We start from the raw sequence: 23,685 nt of genomic DNA, 5'->3' as shown, positions 1-23,685 counted from the left end.
ATCAAAAACAACACTAGGCAAAGTAGAGGGTAAGTCATTAGTGACAAGAAAATTGTCCTTGTATAGGAGCACATAGAACACAGCATTGGGTTCACTCAATTCTTTTAAATCCCCCTTCCTAGCCATCATCACTAAACCCTCTTTTCCCTTTGGCTCGGTTCTTTGCAGCTGTGGAGTTTTATTTGGCTTTGGAAACACTCCTTCACTATGTTTGTGTGTCTCTCATAAGTGGTTCTCGCTCTCTCACTGTTTTCTTTTTAGATCATCTCTCACAATCTCCTCCGGTGACAAGGGAAGCAAAGTGATGCGCTCTCCTTTGTACATGAGAACAATTTTGTTAGCGCGACCGCAAATCTGAGCATCTCGGTCATACAACCAAGGTCTTCCTAACAGCAATTGGCATGCTTCCATTGGAACCACATCACACTCCACATGATCATTGTACCGCCCAATGGAGAAGGGAACGGTCACAATATTTGTTACACGCAGCGCACCACAATCATTTAACCATTGCATCTTGTATGGAGAAGGGTGGCGCCGCTGTTTCAGTCCCAATCTTTCAACTAATTCTCGACTTGCAATATTATTGCAGCTGTCATTGTCAACAATGATTTGACACAACTTGTCCTTGATCATGCCCTGGGTGTGAAAAAGATTGTGTCGCTGATTATTCTCTTCTTGGACAGCAGTAACACTAAGCACTCGGTGAGAAATGAAGCAATTGTTGTCTCCATCATCAGGTTGAATTTCATCACCTTTATCTTGCATAATTTCTTCATCATATATTGGAGCTTCTTCCTCAGGTTCGCTTTCAGATTCCCATTCACCTTGCTCATTTATAATCATGGTCCTTCGACTAGGACATTGAGCAGCAATATGTCCTCGACCTTGGCACTTGTGACAAATAATGCCTCGGGTATGGGAAGAAGCAGCAGCAGCTGATGCAACAGAAGGGGTTGCTGTGCTTACAGTAGGACGTCGTTGTTCTTGCTGAACTGCAGGTGAAGAAGTAGTAGAAACCGTGGTCTTTGCAGCACTAATGGATGGAGAAGGCCTAGTAGCAACTCCTTGTGATCTTCCCCCACCAACAGAGGTACCGGGCTACTGCCGACGCCATGGAGCTGAAATTGATTGGTTCCCATAAGACCTTCTTCGTCCCTCTTGCTGAATTTTCCTCTTGGTGCGCATAGATTGATCAACAAGGTCTTGCAAATTATGATATGGAAACATCTCAACAAAACCTAAAATTTCTTCATTGAGACCATTCAAAAATCTTGCCATTTTTGACTCCTCATCTTCTCTAATTCCATATCTCACCAAGAGTAACTCCATCTCCTTGAAGTAGTCATCAACAGATTTTGATCGTTGTCTCAATGTTTGTAACCTATTGCAGAGGTCACGCTGATAGCTTGATGGCACAAAGCGTCTTCTCATCACTCTCTTCATCTTAGCCCATGTGTTGATATGATCACATCCCAACACACGTTGGTTTTCTTGAACTTGGTTCCACCATGTGAGAGCGTAACCTGAAAACTCAATAGAAGCAAGGTTGACACGCCTCTGATCAGAAAGATTGTGCACTCTAAAAATCTGATCGCATTGCTCCTCCCATTCAAGATAAGCATCAGCATTTTCTTTCCTTGAAAATTTTGGAACCCTCAACTTTACACGAGCAATGCTATCCGGATCATCTCTATTGCGACGACCATGATGATTTTCCCCATCAGGACCAGCACCACGATGATGTTCATGTGGCTATCCAAAACGCCCATGGTGACCAAAAGGATTTTCATTATCATCAAATCCTACCTCATACTCATCATGAACCTCATCTTCATCTTCAAATCGTACATGACGTCCATGTGCACGACGGCCACCACACTGATTATCAAAACTAGCACGGCGACCACCACCATGTCCTCCATGGCCATTGCCGAAGCGATCAAATCCATGGCCAAAACTAGAATTCTCATCACCAGACTCCTCCAGGTGATTTTCTTCATGACGACGATGTGGTCCTCGGCCTCCCTCCGCGGGAAGACGAGCGTCAAGCATCCTCTCCATCGCCTCCACCAGCAAGTTTGCCATGTGGCGCACCTCAGCCCGTGTGATAGGGGGCTCCCCATCTCCATGGTTTCCACCATGAATACTCGAATTGGATCCTGCCATGTTAGACTAGTTGCATGAAAAAGTGGAATAGGTAAATTTGTGAAAATAGTCGATCTCACCTTTTACTTACCCAAGTTCTTTCCTAATCTCAAGGACCATTACAGTGCTGGTGTGGCAGCTTCAATGGAGGTGGTAGAGAGGTCGTAAGGATTACGAATCAAACATCCCGGTTCAAGTTTTTTGGTGGAGCTATAGGTGGCTATCAAGGAGGGCTACGGTACTGCCAACCGAGTGGTTTGATGTGCTCAAAGATACGACGTTGCTGCTAACAAGATCACCACCAACTCAAATATGTAATCTAAAATTTTTAGCAATACACCGCAACACAGATCCTTCAAATTCTTTTCACTTCTCTCTTTTTTTATCTATTTTTTATAACACTGACAGCGGTAACGAACGACACAACTCAATTTTTATATAAACGGTGGTGACTAGCAACTTGATGAACACAAAACACAACGTAATAGTACCACAAAATGGTTATAGGTATTTTTTTCTATATGGCTTTGGACTATAGGATATGATTAAACACAAATATATGAAGTAGATTAAACAAGGATAACAATGTGGATGATGGCAAGACCTACCATGTCAATCCGAAGCTCTAATACCAGATGATAGGTACTGAACTATTTCAGTACTGGAGTTGGCCTGATCTTCACGACAGTAGGTCATGATCAAGATAACTTGCAACAAGGCAGCGGGAAATAAAAGGATAACTTGCTGAAGAACAGCGGAGTAACTAGCTTTATACCTGGCCAAGGTTGGATGCGACTAGGCGACGGGGAGAGAGGTACCAAAACCACGAAGACTTTGACTCAATCTCCAAACGATCGCAGAACCACAACCAGAGCTAATCCACACAAGGCGGGGCAGCCGTACTGGAACCCGCAAAGCACGAACTAGTGGATCCCAGAGGAATCTCTTCACAAGTCTAGGAAGAACAAGGAAGAACAAGGGTTGAGTAAACACTCGGCAGCTCAGCTACAATATCACTGGAATTATCAAATCATCCAAAGGTTCTTTTCTAGTAGCCTCGAGGTGGTATTTATACTACGAGAAGTCTCTTAAGATAGATGTGAACTAAAGAAACCATGTTGGGGAGGTGGAAGGTCAACTAGCTAGAGCTTTTATGAGGTGGTCTTTAGTTCTCGCGCGTCTTCTAGGCTTCTGTGCAGTCTTCATTATTTTGGTCATAACTCCTTCAATTTTGCACGGGATCCTTAGCTTCATGTAGACTGTTGAGCTTTGGAGCAGTCTTCACTAAAACTGGTTGGACGCCACGCTGGATTGACTCAAACGTAGCTCTTCTCTCTGATCCATCCTTGATGTATCCTTGTCTTCCTTCTCAGAGAACCTTGAGTAATAACAACATGCATGACTTAGGTAGCTCGAAATTACCATCAATGTTTAATTGAAATTCACAAAGTAGCGCGTGCACCTCTTGCTGTATCTTTTGGGTGCGGCTATGAGTGATTGGTCTAGTAGGGACTTGGAGTGGTGTATCAGCCAGTGAGGTGGTCGTAGAGGTCACCGAGGTCGGTGAAGTGGTTGGAGAGATTGCCGAGGTGGTCGAAGAGGTTGCCGAGGTGGTCAAAGAGGTCACCGAGGTGGTCAGAGAGGTCGCTGAGGTGGTCGGAGAGATCACCGAGGTCCCTGCCGAGGTCCCCGACGCTGGCATGGTCACATCAGACCCCAAGGAGGATCTTGAGCTGGCCATTTTCCTAAGTCACGTCGACATAGCGGTTCTGAGCCGCCCTCCACTCTCGAAGAAAACGTCGGTGTCATCGCCGTTGTGGGTGTCAGAAGAATCCGACGATAAGGCCGGCATAGAAGATGCAGCGTTAGAGGGCTCATCGGCCCTAGAAAGAGGACGAAGACTATCATTCAAAACAAATCAATAGACAAATCAGAATAGTTCATTGTCACAAGTAGAAGATGTCGATCTCACCTCATGCGTCGGAGGCACTGGTTCATCGGCATATTCTCCTCTAGGACCTCCTCTGCCGCATGCTTGCAGCAGTTGTCCTCACCGGCCATGAAGTTGATCGGATCTACAAGAAGGGAGGAAGGCCGCTATAGAGTTCTATGAGGGTGGAGAAGTGCAAAGGAATAGGAGCAGTTGCGAGTGTAGATGTGTTCGAGGTCAGAGCCCTCGGCTGGTATTTGAAGCCATGGAGCAAAGAGGTAGACGCCTCAGGACATGTAAAAGGCAACCGCAATTAATAGAAGGCAAAGCGCCACTTCACTAATACCAAAGGGAATACAACGTGGGGCGACTAAAGATAGAAGATCAAGGGGCTCTCTTAATAAAGGTCATGTTTTCAGACTTAAATGGGATTAAGATTGGGAGTCTAGAATCGGCTATTTTGAAATCGGCTCTTTAGCTGAAACAAAGAAAAACACAATGAGACAATAGAAAGTATGGTTGTCATTGGTTCTACACAAGACATATGTTGATACACGAATTACAAGTCTAGAACATCCTGGATCGCTTTCAACACTTCTAGCCGAGTAGCATCAGCTTCTGTGATCTGTTATTTATCTTCTTTGGCTGATCCAGGAATGCTCTCGAGGCTACTTTGGATGGCTCTGCCTTCTTTAACTTTGGCTAGCAGTTCCTATTTCTTTTGTTGAATGGCATCAGGTATTTGAGCCAGGGTGGACTTATGACGATCAATGGTACCTTTCATGTTTCCTAGCTCCTTCTCAAGTTCTGCACGCCTGGCTTCCAGTTGAGACAATTCTGGGTTAATACTGAGGGAGGAGTTCTTCAAGTGATCAATCGACTATGACAGTTCTTTAGCCTCTTGCCTGTTAGAGTTCCCCTTGGCCAATAAAGTTTCACGATCAAACAGATTCCTCTGAGCCTATTTCACCTTCAGGACCTAATCTTCAAAGATAGAAAAAGGAGACAAGACTCTAGAGAGAGCTGGGGATGGATTACCCTTGATGGCCAAGAAGACTCTATGCATTGGATCAGTGTCTTGGACCAAATCGGCTATATTCTTCTCAAACATTGGCAGAACATCTCTTAGCTGATTTTTGGTCTCTTCTACCAAGGTTTCCTTAGAGGAAGTGGCTGACGAACTGATTTCATCTTCATCAAGATACTCCTCAAGATTGAAAGAGTAGCTTAGGGCTGGAAGATCGAATGCCTACATTTAAAGAGAATCTTGATTAAGAGGATTAGATTAGTTTATGAAAAAATGAACGGTGAGATGAACGCAATACCTTTTCCATGATAGCCTCTACCTGAGGAGAAGGGACAACTGATGATGCACCGGTGATGACTGGTTGAATCGGCTTTGGACTCTCAACATTAACATCTGCAAACATCAGGAAAGATTTTTAGCTCATGTTTTTGAAGAGAAAAATAAATTGAACATATAACTTCCTTACCATCAGTTGCACGCTGAGCTGGGGAATCAACAGTCTGAGTGTCGACAGCAATAGGATCACCTTTGACACCGACAAGATCATTAAGTGGACTGTTAGGCTCCTGCTCTTGCGTGGGTGTTTCCTCAGGAAGTATCTAGCATGGTAAGAAGCCAGGTGAAGGATGGGAACCGAGTAGATCAAAAAGTTGAAGAAAATGCTCTGACAAGCATCAAAGATAAAACTCACATTTTCTGCTGTTATGGAAGCATCGGTTATTTCAACCAAAATTGGCTCCATTTGAGGGTCAGTCGATGGGGGTTCAGTTGGTGCTGAGTCAAATGCCTGGGATAGCAGTCCCACACATAGAGCAGGTTGGGACGCAATGCTCAATAACTGTGAAGGAACGAGATTAGCAGTTGAACAACATTTTGAGAAGGAGATGAATTGCTTGCCTGAGCAGCTGATGGTCTCACTCTATGGAGTTTCTTCCCAGTTGTGGTCTTTTGGGTTGTCCCTTGAGCTGCCTTGCGCTTTAAAGATTGATATGTCACGATGGTGGAGGCAGCATGGGTTTTCATCAACTTCTTCAATGAAGGTGCGGCCGATCCCATTCTTGAAACTGGGCATGGTGGTTGATAATCTATAGGACGCCCCTTTCTATCCAAGCTTGGGAGATCAAATTCAGCATCCTAAAAAGGTTGGTTAGAGTAGTTGACAAGAGGACTCATCGAATAATTTTCTTCAAAAGAGATGGAAAGTTACCTCATTGTCAGAAGCGAATCCCCCATCAGAGCTATGCACAAAGGGTGAACTAACCCACATAAGAGATGGGAGTGCCATTCTTGCCACCTGGAGTCAAAAAGAGTGGAAGAGAAGCTGATCCTGATCCAGTCATGCAAGCAAAGGGAAGGAAAATCTGATCCCAATTGGAAGACTCTGGAAGCTTCCATTACCTCACTAATATCTTCTCTTGGCTTCAATATGTTTTTGAAGAACAATTGAGGGGGAAGTTGACCAAAACCAAACTGACGAGCTATGAGGGATGGGTGATAGAACTCATAAGTTGGAAGATTTCCTAGAAGAAAGGAGCCTATGGCCATTTTGCCATGACCATGGCAAAATTCAGCTGGAAGAACGTAGGGCTTGATGAAGGAATTAAAGATTGTAGCCGCTGTCTCGTCTGAACAGCCTAATTCAAATCGGAATTTGAATGGGAAAATCAACTTATCATTCTCATCCTCATTGTATGGTAGTCAAGTTAGGATGCCTGCATTGAACCCTCTATAAAACTTTTTAAAGAGATGGCCAATATCGATATCAATTGTTATGGCCGATGCAGCCTCCCCATAGCTCATGCACTGACAGGTTCTTCCTTCCTCGCCGCTATATTCCTCATCAAAGTTGGAAGAGGGGAAACTCAGACTTCTGAGATCAGACCTTACAATCTTATGCATGTATAGGTTGAGCCATAGTTGTATCAACCACCAAGGGCCACTGATGGTGTGCACCAGTTTGTTCTTCAGTAACTAGGTAGCTACCTGGTACATCAGATGATAAGCAGCCCCTAGCAGATACTTTCCAAGAGGAATATCCTTGCCTACTGCCAGGTGCTCAGCCATGAGCTTGTGATTGTAAGTCAGACCGCAAGATGACCCACAGAAGATGAATCTCTCTGACCACATATTCAGGAAGGCCACGTATTCCCTCTCACTGATAGTTGATTCGTCTCTAATATGGTTCAGGATATAACTTGCCCATCCTGTGCAATCTGAGATTTTGGCTAATTTCTTGGAACTAGCACTCAAGTATTCATAAGGCTGCATTGGTCTAGTTATTCTAAGGCCGGTCAACATATAAACATCGACCAGGGTAATGGTCATTGGGCCATGACCAAAATCGAAAGCGTTCAGGGCATTGGACCAGAAATAAAATGCAGAGATCAAAATGGAATCATTCCTCTCCATCCCAGAGAACAAGAGTGTCAAACATTGATTCAAATCATACACCTCCCAATCTCCAGCCTTTTTCTCTAATACCCTATGAAACAAATCTCTCCCCCCCTTGGGCATTTTAGGCCAGTTTCTGAAGGGAGTTTTGATATTCTAGGAGGACAAATCCACTATAGACTGTTTGAAGGGGATTTGGTTGGTTTCTTGACGGATGAAATCAGATGGATCAAGATCACCCATAAGCCCAAGAAAATAAACATTAGAAGTGATAGCTGATGGAATTAAGATTTCGTTCCACATTTCCTAGAAATTGGATAAAATAAATTTGAGGACAAAGGAAATACAGGGTAGCGACCGGCATTTTGAGAATGGGAACTTGAAAGCATACCTCAAGGACGTGGTCGCCGGTCACCATTACCACCGAGACAGATGTGAATCTGAGGAAGATTGCTTGTATAAGAGCTTGACGGGGAGGAAGATTTGTTAGGGTTGAAGCTTTGGCGAGGGTAGCGTCGGCTGTTGAGATTTGTTCGAGAAAGAAGGGGAAAGCAAACATGCCGAGTGAGTCAGAAAAGATACTATTGGGACATTATATAAGACTTGGCCCAGGAAGTCAGGAGTAGCGCGTATATCTCGGAGCAAACGGTTGCAGCATGGTAAACAGATAAATAGGAATTTTGGAATAAAATCATTTTTATCCCAAAATTGGGGGGCATGTGTTTACACCAAAATTTGGAGAGAAGAACGTGGGAACTCAAAGCTTCCAAAATTGTGTTGATCAAGGACTCGATTGCATGAAGATTGATATCAGTAGATTTAGAGGAAACCCTAGAATTGGCTCTCTTTGGATGACGTCAGCAAGTAATGGTATGGACTATGGTTGGCGGCGGGAGACACATATCGAACTCTACAAAAAGGGGAAAGATTAGGGTCCAAGTTATCTTAAGATTGGGAATGTTCTCTTTTATACCAAAACTGTAACGAGTCGTACTCGAATAGGATTTATGTTTAGGCTCTAGGTATAAATATTAGACCCTGGCTATTGTAAAAAAACACAATCAATCAAATACAAGTTACTTACTTTTTTGGCTTCGGCCACCCCTTAGGAGTAGGAGTAGAGTAGATCTCGGCGAGTTCTTTAGCGAGCAGGGCTGCATCGGTCCGGCCGACCTCCGGCTTGTCTGTAAGTACCATCATGGCTTATACTTCTGTTCGTACGGCTGCATCGATCCGGTCGGCCTCCACTACGACTCTGGTATAAGCTAGTTATCGACTCTTGTTTAGTTCAAGTACTGCTGCATCGATCCGGTCAACCTCCACTGCTCAAACTAGATTAAGGTCAAGTTATCGGCTCTATCTAAGGGTGGCGTCCTTCGGATAGATTCATTAAGTTACCGATGTTGCTTATTGCTATCAATATTTGTTTAATTACAACAATATCACTTTGCCCGATTGGGATTGATCTAGATCGGCCTTATGTCCTGTTTGACCCATCGTTTATTAATCTAAATTGATCTAATTTGTAGCTTAAATGATGAGTTATGTTTTATCGGCTGTTTTATGTCAATCTTGATCGTGCATAGTGTGCGGTTAAGGCATGTCTGGTCTCGAATAGATTTAGTGGCTAACAAAAACCGTTCTATGGTCCGTTATCGTGGCCTGTGTGATTTTGCCTCACACCCCACTATTAGCACCGTGGAGTGGGGATCGTTATTCGGTAGATCTGTTCTTGATAGGGCATGACCTTAACTGTGCGCTATGCCTGAATCGGCTGTTTTAGCCGATATCAAGTGTTTTCACGTATGCAGTTCACGCCATGAGATCGTTGAAGTAAAGATATGTTGAAAGATGTGTTAGCCCCATGATCTTATTATTGTATTATGGCCTACATGATTCTGCCTCATGCCCCACTGATATTAGTAATAAGTTAGGGTCGTCGAGTTTATCGCTGTTTCTATGGCTTGCATGATTCTACCTCATGCCCCACTAGTCATAATGATAGATGAGATCTAATATGTTCATTAGATTTATCTCTATTAAATGGTTAAATGATGATGAGTTGTTTCTTTTATATAAAAAGAGATTCGGTTACTTGTAGTCATTGGCTTAGCATAAACTGATTATTGTTGACACCCTATTGCCATTGACCAGTATTTGTCTAAACAACGATATTCATCCTGAATGATAACCGATTTTTTTCTTCCATAATTCCATGAGCTTTAACTGATTTATTCTTATGAGTATGCTAGAATTAGTCGATCTCCTTCCATATCGGCTCAGAGAGCCACACATTCAGGACTGTCTAGCAACATTGGCATGTTCCGCCTTAAATTACTGATTAGCTTTCTCTCCTTGTCAATTGCAGGGTCAAATTGACTGGCACGTCTCGGGAGGAGTGCGCAGGATCGATAATCCCTACGTTGAAGCTAGGCGGATCTCTAGCTCCATCGAGCGGACCCTTTCGGCTTGCTCATGTGCCTCGGTACGAGACGAATTTTTGTGCTGACAAAGGGACAACACAAGCTCATTTTCTAGTGAAGTTACTAAAATCAAGCACATTGAGCTCATTCCTCAACCGACAAAATGTCGCCTCATCTAGCGGTTTAGTAAAGATATCCACCAATTGATCCTCGGTCCTTACACCTTCTAGTGATATATCATTTTTAGCAACATGATCTCTAAGAAAGTCATAGCGGATATCTATGTGCTTAGTGTGAGAGTGTTGAACCGGATTATTAACAAGCTTTACCACACTCTCATTGTCACACAAAAGAGGTACCTTTTCTAGAACTACACCATAGTCTAGCAAAATTTGCTTCATGTAAAGTATTTGCGCACAACAAGCACCCGCAGCAATGTATTCCGCTTCGGCGGTGGACAAAGCCACACTATTTTGCTTCTTAGAGGATCAAGACACAAGTGATCTACTAAGCAAATGGCACCCTTCGGATGTGCTTTTCCTATCAACTTTGCAATCGGCATAATCCGAATCGGAATAGCCAACTAATTTAATATAGCTCCTTTGGGATACCAAAGACCAATGCTTGGTGTGTGGTTAAGGTACCTAAGGAATCTTTTAACGGCAACCATGTGAGCTTCCTAAGGACTAGCTTGAAATCTAGTACATATACACAAACTAAACATGATGTCGGGCCTAGATGCGGTTAAATATAACAAGCTACCAATCATAGAGCGGTAGAGAGTTTGATCAACCGTTTACCTCCCTCATCTAGGTCGAGATGTCCATTGGATGGCATTGGTGTCTTGATTGGCTTACATTCATCCATTTTGAACCTCTTGAGAAGATCATTTGTATATTTCTCTTGAGAGATGAAAATCCCTTCTCTCATTTGCTTGACTTGAAAACCAAGAAAGAATGTAAGCTCTCCAATCATAGACATCTCGAACTCCTTCAACATCAATTCACCAAACTCTTTGCAATAATCTTCATTTGATGATCCAAAGATGATATCATCAACATATACTTGACAAATGAAGATTTCTCCATCAAGCTTCTTGGTGAATAGTGTGGTGTCGACCTTCCCAATGGTGAAGCCCTTCTCAATGAGGAAATCCTGAAGGTGCTCATACCAAGCTCTTGGGGCTTGCTTAAGCCCATATAGCACCTTGGACAATCTATAAACATTAGGATATCTAGGGTCTTCAAACCCGAGAGGTTGATCAACATAGACTAGTTCATTTATGAAGCCATTTAAAAATACACTTTTAACATCCATTTGATATAATTTCATTTCATGATGCGATGCATATGCAAGGAGGATACGAATGGCTTCTAGTCTTGCAACTGGTGCAAAGGTCTCTCCAAAATCCAACCCTTTAACTTAAGAGAACCCCTTTGCAACTAGTCTTGCCTTGTTCCTCACTACAACTGCTTGATCATCTTGCTTGTTGCGGAACACCCACTTTGTTCCAATGACTCTTGCACCTTGTGGTCGCTCTTCAAGAGTCTAAACTTCATTGCGAGTGAAGTTGTTCAACTCTTCATGCATGGCATTTATCCAATCCAAATCTTGAAGAGCTTCTTCTACATTCTTAGGTTCAACACAAGAGACAAAAGAGTAATGTTCATTGAATGAAGCAAGTTTTTGAGATCGAGTCATTACACCCTTTGAAGGATTTCCTATGATGAGATCTTGTGGATGAGCTCGAAGTAGAGGTGAATTTCTTCTATCAACCACTTGAGGGGAAGGTTGTGGAGCATCAACATCTTGAGCTTGTTCCACCATTTGATCATGAGAGACATGAGTATCTTCATTTTCTACTCTCCCATCTTTATCACCATCTTGTGGCACATTTTATGTAGAAGGTGGATCAATCACGTGTACATCATCTTCATCATCTTTAGGCTTGATGTCTCCAACCGAAATATTCTTCATGGCCTCCCTCAATGGTTCATCACCTACATCATCAAGATTCTCATGTGCTCCTTGGGAGCCATTAGATTCATCAAATTCCACATCATATGTTTCTTCAACCAAGCCGGTGGCATGATTAAATACTCGATATGCTTTGGAATTTGATGAGTAACCAACAAGAAAGCCAATATCACGTCTTTGAAACTTCCCTAGGTGTTGCCGCTTCATGTAGATGGAGCATTTGCAACCAAACACCTGGAAGAATAAGACATCTGGCTTCTTCCCATTGAGCAACTCATAAGGTGTCTTGCCAAGAAACTTTTGAAGGAATAGGCGGTTGGATGCATAACATGCGGTGTTGATAGCTTCCGCCCATAGAGCTTTGGGTGTATTGTACTCATCAAGCATTGTTCTTGCAAGTGTGATAGTGTTCGGTTCTTTCTCTCAACTACACCATTTTGTTGAGGAGTATATGTGGCGGAGACCTCATGCTTGATTCCAACTTCATCACAATAAGCTTCAATGTTTGTGTTGTCAAACTCTTTTCCATTATCACTCCTTATCTTCTTGAGCTTCACTTCAAACTCATTTTGTGCTCTCTTGGCAAACTTCTTGAAACATGATGCAACCTTAGTCTTGTCATGAAGGAAGAACACCCATGTATATCTAGAGTAGTCATCAACAATCACAAGACAATAAAGATTTCCTCCCAAACTCTTGTAAGTTGTTGGTCCAAATAAGTCCATGTGAAGGAGCTCTAGCACTCTTGTTGTTGACATGAAAGCTTTTGTAGGATGAGTGTTTACAACTTGTTTGCCAGCTTGACATGCACTACAAAGCTTGTCCTTCTCAAATTTCACATCCTTCAACCCTCCCACCAATTCATTCTTCATAAGCTTCTTGAGTGAGCTCATCCCAACATGAGCAAGTCTTCTATGCCATAGCCACCCAAATGATGTTTTGGTGAATAGGCATGTCTTCAAGTTAGCATCTTTAGAGGTGAAATCCACTAGATATAGGTTGTTGTATCTAAATCCCTTGAATATAACTTGATCATCATCTTTCTTGGATACAACCACTTTCTTCTCGGTAAACAAGCATTGAAAGCCAAGATCACACAATTGTCCAATGGATAGCAAGTTGAAACTCAATAAAGCAACATATAGCACATTTGAGATTGAATGATCATTTGATATTGTCACTTTACCCAATCCTTTGACTTTGCCCTTTGAATTATCACCAAATGTAATTCATTCTTGACCATCAACTTCTTCATCAAGTGAGGTGAACATACGAGGATCACCAGTCATATGTTGAGTGCAACCACTATCAATTACCCAATGACTTCCACCAGTCTTGTAGTTCACCTACACACAAGAGATCAAGCTTGTTTAGGGACCCATACTTGTTGAGGGCTCTTGACTTTCTCAACAAGTGACTTTGCAACCCAAATTTTCTTAGGCCTATTCTTTTTGGGAGGTCCTAAGAACATAACTTTCATTTTTCCTCTAGATCCTTTCTAAGCATGTAATGAGCATTGAACGCAAAGGGTCTATCATGCTTGGGCAAGGGTTGTGGTGGTGGAGTTTGACACTCATGGGCATTGTGACCTTCTTGTCCATACTCAAAACACCTCTTTGGCTTTGGCTTTGACTTGTGTTGTTGTTGGTGTTGAGCTTGAGCCTTCTTCTCTTGATGTGCCAAGTACCCAATGCCACTTCTATCCATCTTCATGATGGTGTTCATGAGTAGCTCACTTTGAAGATGTTGACCTCTTGTAAACTTGCTCAAGCCGGTCTTGAGATGTTCTTTTTCTAACTTGAGCTTCTTGTTCTCTTCTTTGAGTTCATCATGATTTTTCTCCTTCTTTAGTCTCTTGTTCTCTTCTTTAACCTTCTCATTCTCAAGAGTTAGATCACTATCATGGTCAAGGTTCTCTATCATGATGGTGTTGGTGGTTGATAGCTTTTCAAGATCTTTCTTTAGCTTCTCATTCTCATTCTTGATCTTGACATACTCATCATAGTTATTGGACTCAACCACTTGCTTGCCTTTGCTACTAGAACCTTGCTCAATGCTCTCAATAATCAAATCATCACATGATGTAGCTATATCAATCTTAACAACATGGTTAGTAGCATCATGTGGCTCATTGGATAAAAACTCATGAGAGACAACAAGATTATCATGATTAACCTTGAGGTTGGTATACTCTTCATTTAGCATATTGTAGCTAGTGATGAGCTCATTATGTATCCTCTCAAGTTTATCATGTTTTTCTTTAAGCTCCTTCTTAGAAGATTTGAGCTCCTTGAGTTTGGATGACATAGCTTCATTTACTTCTCTAAGCTCAACACTAGCTTTTTTTGCTATGTCACATTTAGCTAAAAGAGAGTCATTCTTAAGTTCTAGCTTTTCATTTTTAGCTCTTGTCTTTCTAATGATCTTAGTGTATTGATTTAGCAATTTGACAAGATCATCATATGAAGGTGATTCAAATTCATCATCATCACTATCACTATCATCATTGCTAGCATGATCATCACCACTACTCTCATCATCATTTGATACCTTTCATTCACCCTTGGCCCTAAGGCATAGGTGTGTAGAGGATGGTGGCGGTGGTGTCGGTGAAGATGATGAAGAGTCAATCACAATAATGGCCACCTTATCGTTCTCACTATCAACATCGGATGAGCAACTTGATGAATCAATATCCATGAGCCAATCACCGACGATGTATGTGTTGCCATTTTTCTTCTTCTTGTGGAAATCCTTCTTCTTGCCATCCTTCTTCTTGTATGGCTTGTTTTTCTTCTTCTCATCATCATCTTCATTGCTTGAGTCATCTTTCTTGCCCTTGTACTTCTTCTTGTATTTGTCTTTCTTTGGCTTGGGGCATTGATGTGCTAGATGACCAAGTTCTCCACAATTGTAGCAATCCATCTCTGAGATTGGCTTCCTTCTATTGCTAGTGAAGAACTTCTTCTTTTTTCCGTCAAACTTTACACCGTTCTTGTTGAGCTTCTTAAGCATCTTGGTAGTTCTTCTCACCATGAGAGCAAGACTTGCATCATCAATTTTATCATCACTTGAGCTCTTATATTCAACTCTTGCTTTGCCCTTCTCTTGACTAGCCTTGAATGCCAAGTCTTTCTTCTTGGTGGAGGAAGAGCCATCTTGTGGTGTGATGTGCATATACATTTCATGTGCATTGATCTTTCCCAATATTTGTGTTGGTGTAGCGGTGGAAAGATCACCTTGATGGAGCATGGTCATAATATGCCCATATTTGATAATGGGGAGGACACTCAAGATCTTTCTTACAACATCGGATGGTTGTATTTGTGTTAGTCCAAGCCCATTGACTTCCTCTACAAGAATATTTAAGCGTGAGTACATTTCATTTGCACTTTCTTTAGGAAGCATCTCAAAAGAATTAAGCTTTTTCATGACAAGATGATAGCGTTCCGCACGCTCACTCTTGGTTCCCTCATGGAGCGCACAAACGTCCGACCATAGTGCATGGGCGTCCTTGTGGTTCCACACACGATTAAACACATCTTTGCAAAGGCCTCTAAAGATGGAGTTTCGAGCCTTTGGATTCCATTTTTTGTAATGTACTTCATCGCCTTGAAGGTTGGCAGGATCCTTAGGTTTTGGGAAACCTTTGGAGGCAGCTCTAAGAATTCCAACATCTAGAGCTTCTAAGTAAGCCTCCATGCGGATTTTCCAATAAGGAAAATCATCTCCCTCAAAGATAGGAGGAGGTCCATCCCCGTGGGACATCTTTCTCTAGGCGGTTAAGCCTAAATACATGAGCACGAGGCTCCGATACCAATTGAAAGGATCAAGATGCCCAAGAGGGGGGGGGGGGTGAATTGGGCTAATTCTAAAATTCTTTGCAATAATTAAACCCTACACTTAGCCCACTTCACCCCTTGTACCTAGAAAGTGTTCCTATTGATCTACCGCATAAAAGTTTTGCACCCTATGTTCCAATCCTACTCTAGCATGGCAATTCTAAGAATGTAAAGACAAGAATTGAATTGCTCGAATGTAAATGCTTAAAGTAAAGAGAGGAGAAGGAACGCGGTGATGTTTTGCTGAGGTATTGGAGAGTCGCCACTCCCCACTAGTCCTCGTTGAAGCACTCGTGCAAGGGTGTAGCTCCCCCTTGATCCACGCAAGGATCAAGTGCTCTCTATGGGCTGATTCTTCGACACTCCGTCACGGTGAATCGCCCACAACCGCTCACAACTTAAGTTGGGTCATCCACAAGCTCCGCCGGATGATCACCAAACTCCCGATCACCACCAAGCCATCTAGGTGATGGCGATCACCAAGAGTAACAAGCACAAACTCTCACTTGACCACAACAAGCCTAATGAGAAGGGTGGATGCACACTTGCTACTCTTCTTGCACTAATGAGGCCTTAATCTTGGATTCTAAAATCTCAATCACCTTACTAGGCTCTTGCTCTCCTTAGCACTCTCAAGGGTGTTTCTTAGCTGAACAAATGGGCAAGAGACCTCCCTTGGATGAATAGAGGAAGTATTTATACCCTCTCATTCAAAACGAACCGTTAGGAGGTTGAGTCAGCACTCTACGGGGTGACCGGATGCTCCGGTCAGTTATCCCCGCCATAGAGTTGTTAAGTTGTGACCGGACTCTAACCTGCGTCCGGTCATGAAAACTGCTCTCTGGAACCTTACTGATGTTGACCAAACACTAGCACCTAGAGTTCGATCACTTTGTTGTTCAGCGTCCGATCAGTAACCGGATCCTGACTAACGTCCGTTCAGCACTGACCGAATGCGTCCGATTAGGAAACTCCCTCTCTGGAACCTCTCTGGAGTTGATCGGACTCTATCACCCAGCGTCCAGTCACTTTTCACTCAGTGTTCGATCACAACCAGATGACTTCAACTTGATCAAATGAACTGACCGGACTCTAGTGCCAGCATTCAGTCATAACCGGACCAGCGTTAGGTCAACATTTGACCCTCCATTCACTTCCAACTCGAAATCATATATGAATGAAGTTTGCTCCAATTGATCTTAGGGCAACTCCTGAGCTACCTAGTGCTAGATTTGACAAGTGTGCACCACACCTAACCAACTAGACTCACCTATAACAGAACCGACCAAATCATAAGAACGTAAGTACAAAAACAATCACCGAAGCGATCAAATTCCTGTACTTAAGCTCCCATAATCCCGGTAGTCCGGAAATCACGAAGGATTTCAACCAACTCTCGACATACAAACCAAGATCGTAGTGATTCAACACAACACATCATCTGTTACAACATTTCACAAGTAGCATTCGGATTACATCCATCAGAGTTGAAATAGAATATTACAAACCAAGTTTGAGTGTGTGGAAGCAACATAGTTTAGTACAAAACATCAAGGTTTTCAAATACATTGCCAAGTCTGAGTCATGTCCCACAAAAGCATTATCAGGTACGAGAACTAGTAGAGACCGCGCCCAACGGTCTAGTCTTCATCCCCAGCTGGGAGAAGGCAGTACTTGCAGCAACCAAAGTAGAACTGGTCATCTGCAACAGGTGGGAGATAAACCCTGAGTACGAGAAGGTACTCAGCTAGACTTACCCGTCTAAAAACAAAATAAAAGACACCAAGGATCATGCAAGGCTTATGAGGTGGGCTAGCTTGACACAATTGCATAAAGAGCTTATAATTATAGTAACCAATTTAAACTTCGCATCAAGCTTATCATCATTTACCTGTCCACTAGATTTGCACCTATACTAGAGCACTCACTTATTAGGAGCAATCAATATTAACCATAGCAGGTATAATAAGGCTTTCATCATCATATCATCATTTCCGAACCATTAAGTTGCTTAGTGTATCTACATTGGAGATAAGCCCGTCAAGTTCTCACTAACCGGGAGAGACGGCGATTCGAATCGAATTACAACTCAGCTGAGGGGGTATTCCTAACCCTCACCCTGGCATACTTTGCAAGAGTAGCCGTGGGTCACCTTTGGGACATCTCAGGAACCAAATTCACGGGTTCGATCAGTGCTAGCACTCTCAGGGATTACCCTTCTGCCAGGACGATCAGGACTTTTAAATCACCTGCCCTTGGACTCACGCATACGGCTCCCTTCCGAGGCGCACTTTATACTTATCGACTCCCGGCCTGAGGTGAGCTACTCGGCTTCGCGGTCGGTCATCGGGCCGGCCAACTAAGAGAGAGGCATGGGTTCAACATGAACAGGAAAGGCTCCAAGATCCAGTCCTTAATCGACACAGACGGAGTCACTGCAAACCGGCAATCCTCCGCCCGGTCTTAATTTCAAATTAAGCCAGGTTCTTTTCCACGATAGCAAATATAGCCAACCGTGCCATATGTATCATCCTATATCTTGCAGGTGATAGGAAATCACCTGACTTCTACCACTGTTGAAGCAGGGCTAAGCACTACATGAACCTAAGCTACATAGGATTTAGGGTATAAATATCTGGACAAGGATTGGATAACCAATGCAGCAAGTGTTTGCATCCAACACCTAAACTTAATGCAACAATATTTATATAATGTAACATTAATACTTTAACTGAATTTTGGAAATTAGGAGGCTTAATATGCTCCGGGGCTTGCCTTTCACAAAGTTGCAAGGATGGTGGTCCGGGCACTCAACGGCGACCTCGTCTGGCACTTCTCCTGAAGGCTGCTCCTCCTGAACCTCCGGCGTTGACTGCTGCTGCTCGCTCGGTTCCTCAAATTCCAGCAGGGTTACTCCTTCCGGTACACCTATTGCATGCCGATGCAAAAGATAAATATCATGGATGCATAAGGAATGACATGATGCTCATGATGAATGAATCACAGTGAGTGTTTACGAAAGTATCACTGGACACTCGTTTACCGAGTACGACTAGCCCTATTCAAATCACTTGAAGCCTGTATCTAACTTAACTTAAAGAACAAGATCAACTTACCTAACTTGCATAACCTAAGATAAAGATGCTCATCTTCGGTTAAGGGTCTAATACCTAGGAACATTACCACAACTTAGAATAGTAAAGGTATACATAATTTAACATTTAAAGTTTCATAGGCATACAAGTAGTTACTTAATTCAATCATAACAGGAGTTCAACAGATCCAAATGACCTGCATGAGGACATTCTGGAAAGCTTATAAAATTCTCTACAATTCATTTGTAAACATCACAGCATGATTCTTACGTGAATCAAACTGAATTCCAGTAAATCTAGAATCTGTCCAGAATGACAGGGTTACTAACTTAATTATTTAATGATGATGCAAAAGCCTAATTTTACCAAACCAAGTTTACCAACTTGTTGCACACCCCAGAGGAACACTAGAAAGTATAGTGCCAACTTCTAAATAAATTATTTAATACCCTTTTCTAATTTATTTAGTTAATTAGGTGATTAAAGCAATATATAGTAAAACTGTTCAGAAAAATCTACAAAAATTACAGTAGCTATCTCATGCTTCACATAGACTACCATAAAAATTTCAAAGCCATTGAGTAAGTATAACAGTCTACACAAAAATGATAAGGCATACTAGCTTAAAATGACATAATTAAGAAATCCTAATGAAAAGTGTCAAGCAACAGATTTCACATTTTTCCTAGCATCATTCTAGCATAAGAATAGTACCCACCAAATTTTACCTTCACTAGATCTATAGAAAAATTATGAAAATTCACACAATATCCATCCATTAATAAAAGGAAATTCTATAACTTAAAAACTACACATGCACTAGCTCTGAAATTTTAACCAGAGACTCTACTAAACCAAAATAGAGGACCCACAAAATTTCATAATTTTTGGACCACAGAAACTCAAGATAAAATTCAAACAAGTTTGCATGCTTCTAAAAACACATTTCAAACTCCTATTTAATTCATCCAATTTTTCTAAAACATGTGCTCATATACTATTTTTGTTAAATACTAGACAATACTAGGAACTCAACAAAATTAGAACCATAGCATTTGGATCTATATACTAAGAAATACAGATTTTTGAATCATGCACACAAATCTGTGAAAACAAAATAAACAAATTAATTAAGGAAACCTAACAGCTACCGGTGGGCTGGCCCAAGGAACGGCGGCCCACGAGCGCACAGGCATGGCCCAAGCCGACGGCGCGGCCCGAGCTGGACTACCGCCTGAGCCTCAGCGGCTGACAAGGCGGACCCGCTCGTCAGTGAGCGAAACAGGGGAGGAGCGACGGCCGGTGGCGTAGCTCGCCGCCGGTGGCTTCTCCGGCGAAGGTAAGGGTTTCTACGTGCTCGCCTCATCCTAGCGGACCTAGGGGAACCCTTATTCATAGCTATTGATGCGACATGGAGGGGTGGCGATGGTCACAGCGGCGCTCGGCCACGGCACGGCCGGCTCCGACGACGATACGGCGTCGCAGCCCTAACGGTTGGCGCTACGGGCTTCGGTGGTGCTCACCGGACCTAGCTACAGGCAGAGGAGGGGTGGAAAGGTCATGCGGACAGCTGGCCGCGTGGAGCGCCAACTCCGACGAGGTCCCGCCATGGCTGCGGTGGGGGAAAACGGCAAATACGCCCTTACCGAGGCTCAATCGACTCGATTGAACGGTGGAGGTGATGGAGGGGAACACGGCGAGGCTCTGGGCGAACGGAGCAACACGTTTTTGCAAAGGTGTGCAAGCGAGGCAAAGGCGAAGGTGCGGCTGGCAATGGCGGACGGCTGCGGTGGGAGGCGAGAATGCGAAATGGGACGGCGAGTGCGTCGGGCAAGCGCTGGGGTGGCTTCAAGACGCGTCTGCAACACCAGGACGTCCGTGGCGCGTGGCCTGCGCGACAGAAGGCCGGCGACGAGTGGCGGACACATGGCGTCAAGCCTCTGAGCCGGTCGGCCACGGCGACTGACCGTTTTCTGAAAACAAACGCGATTCAGTGTTCATCGACGATGACTGACAGCACGTATTCGACGATCATCAACTCCTAATCCGTGGTGATCTAGACCATGCCATAGTTAACAAAGTTGCTCATCTACACGTGAACTACAACTCTTTCCACTGGAGCTCAAGCTGGTTTGGCTCGGTTAGGGAGATACATGGCTCCAAACATGTGTACACGAAACTGTACTTCACTTTAGGACTTAGAAAAATTTGCTAAATATGAAATCAGCATGTACTTCTGACTTGTGGGCCATGTTTGAGCATGTTCTAGCCATTTTCATGAGTTGGTCATAAAACAACTTTTGTTCCTTGCTAAATTAGCTACAACTTTTGTAAAGAGTGTACAGCCATGCAAAGCTTCCAAGTTGGACTTTTTAAACAGTCAAACTATGACACTCCTAGGGTCAATTCAAGTCAAACATGCAATTAAGGACATTTTGGTCATTTTGATCTACATGAACAATGTCCAAACAAGTAACCTAAGTGTAGTTAAGGTGTAATAGACCATGATCAACCATTTTACAAAATTGTTATACCACTTCTAATGATCACATGTGATAAAGAAAGTAAAACAAGCAATTCATTCATATGTTGCAATGAAATGTCTCACATGTTTCAAGACCTTGTTGTCATTTTATAATTGCCACATTACTACCATATTGCCATGTTTCCATGTATGAGAGTTTCATGTTACATTCACAGGTTTCACTACTTCCACTCTAAGCAATCAAGCATGAAACACATACAATTTAAAAATGTTGCGTATGTATGTTTCAATGATAATGACATGATGACATAGCTAATGCACATGTTTATGAAATGACATGCAATTAGTAGAAGCCAAACACCTAGGGTGTTACAGCCCTCTCCCCTTAGAAAAATCTCGTCCCGAGATTTGGAAAGCATACCAATCAGTATAGAAAGCCGGATAATTTTCCCTTAGATAATCTTCCCGCTCCCAAGTTGCATCCCGTTCACTATGATTACTCCAAACTACCTTGTATAATTTAACCACTCGTGTACGAGTCACTCTTTCTTGAGTATCCAGAACTTGCACAGGCTTTTCCTCATAAGAAAGATCAGATTTCAAGTTGACTTTCCTTGTTGCTATTCTTTCCTCAGGAATACGAAGACACCTCTTCAGCTAGGACACATGGAATACCGGGAATATAGCGCCTATTTCACAGGGTAAATTGAGTTTATAGGCTACTCTTCCACTTTTCTCGATAATGTGGTAAGGTCCAACATATCAAGGCTCCAGCTTCCTTTTAATTCCAAAACGCTTGACTCCTTTCATAGGGGATACCTTTAGATAAACATGGTCACCTACTTCAAACTCAATAGGTTTTCTTCTTTTGTCAACATAGCTCTTTTGTCTAGCCTGAGCCACAGTCATATTCTTCTGTATAGCTCGGACTTGCTCTTCGGCTTCTTTTACAAAATCAATACCATAGAATCTTCTTTCTCCGGGTTCCACCCAGTTCAAAGGAGTTCTACACTTGCGGCCATAAAGAGCTTCAAAAGGAGCCATTTTGATACTTTCTTGATAACTGTTGTTATAAGAGAATTCAGTGAGAGGTAACCAGTCTTCCCAAGAGCCTTTGCAAGAGATAAGACAAGCTCTAAGCATGTCTTCAAGAATTTGATTAACACGCTCGGTCTATCCTGATGTTTGCGGATGATAGGCAGAACTACGGATTAGATGAGTGCCAAGATTCTGATGTAAGCACTCCCAAAATCGAGCCGTGAACTGAGGTCCTCTATCAGAAACAATGGATTTGGGTACACCATGGAGACGTACCACTTGTTGAAAATAAACCTCAGCATAGTTGTGCGGGTGATAGGTAGACTTGACCGGAATAAAGTGAGTAGATTTAGTTAGACGATCCACGATAACCCAGATGGAATCACAACCCTTTTTGGTAGTGGGTAGTCCAACAATAAAATCCATGCTAATTTCTTCCCACTTCCAGCCAGGAATAGATAGTGGCTGCAATAGTCTGGGCCTTATGTGAATAGCCTTGACTCTACAACAGTTATCACACCTTGCCACGTAAGCTGCGATTTCTTTCTTCATCTTGGTCCACCAATAACACAGCTTGAGATCTTGATACATTTTACTACTACCAGGATGGATGGACAATTTAGAAGAATGGGCTTCAGCCATAATTTGATTTCTAAGTTCTTTATCCTTGGGTACCACAAGTCTATCATTAAACCAGAGAATTCCTTTATCATCGACTTTAAAGTGCTTGGTCTCTTTCTCTTTCATTTTCCGCTTGATGTGAAACACACCCACATCCGTCTTCTGGAGTTCGATAATTTGACTTCTAAGAGAGCAATCCACAGTGATATTGTGGAGTACTACAGGATGAAGGAGGTGTGCCAGATGAAAGTCTTCACTAACTAAGGAATTGCAATGGGCCTTTCTGCTTAAGGCATCAGCAATCACATTTGCCTTACCAGGATGGTAGTGCACTTGAAGGTTGTAGTCTTTGATTAATTCTAACCATCATCGTTGACGCATGTTCAACTCAGGCTGCGTAAAGATGTACTTGAGACTCTTATGGTCAGTATAGATGTTGCACACATTACCAAGCAAGTAATGTCTCTAGATCTTCAGGGCAAGAACAACTGTGGCTAGTTCTAAGTCATGGGTAGGATAGTTGACTTCATGCTTTCGGAGCTGGCGTGAAGCATAAGCAATTACTCGGCCTTCCTGCATAAGAACACACCCCAAACTGGTGCCACATGCGTCACAGTAGACATCAAAAGGCTTCTCGATGTCAGGTTGTGCCAATACAGGAGCAGAGGTTAGTAAGGTCCGCAAAGTGTGGAAAGCCCCTTCACACTT

The sequence above is a fragment of the Miscanthus floridulus genome, chromosome 4 (assembly GCF_019320115.1).
Source record: "Miscanthus floridulus cultivar M001 chromosome 4, ASM1932011v1, whole genome shotgun sequence".
NCBI classification, from domain to species: domain Eukaryota; kingdom Viridiplantae; phylum Streptophyta; class Magnoliopsida; order Poales; family Poaceae; genus Miscanthus; species Miscanthus floridulus.
The sequence above is the reverse complement of the archived record's forward strand: the minus strand, read 5'-3'. Positions refer to the sequence as shown.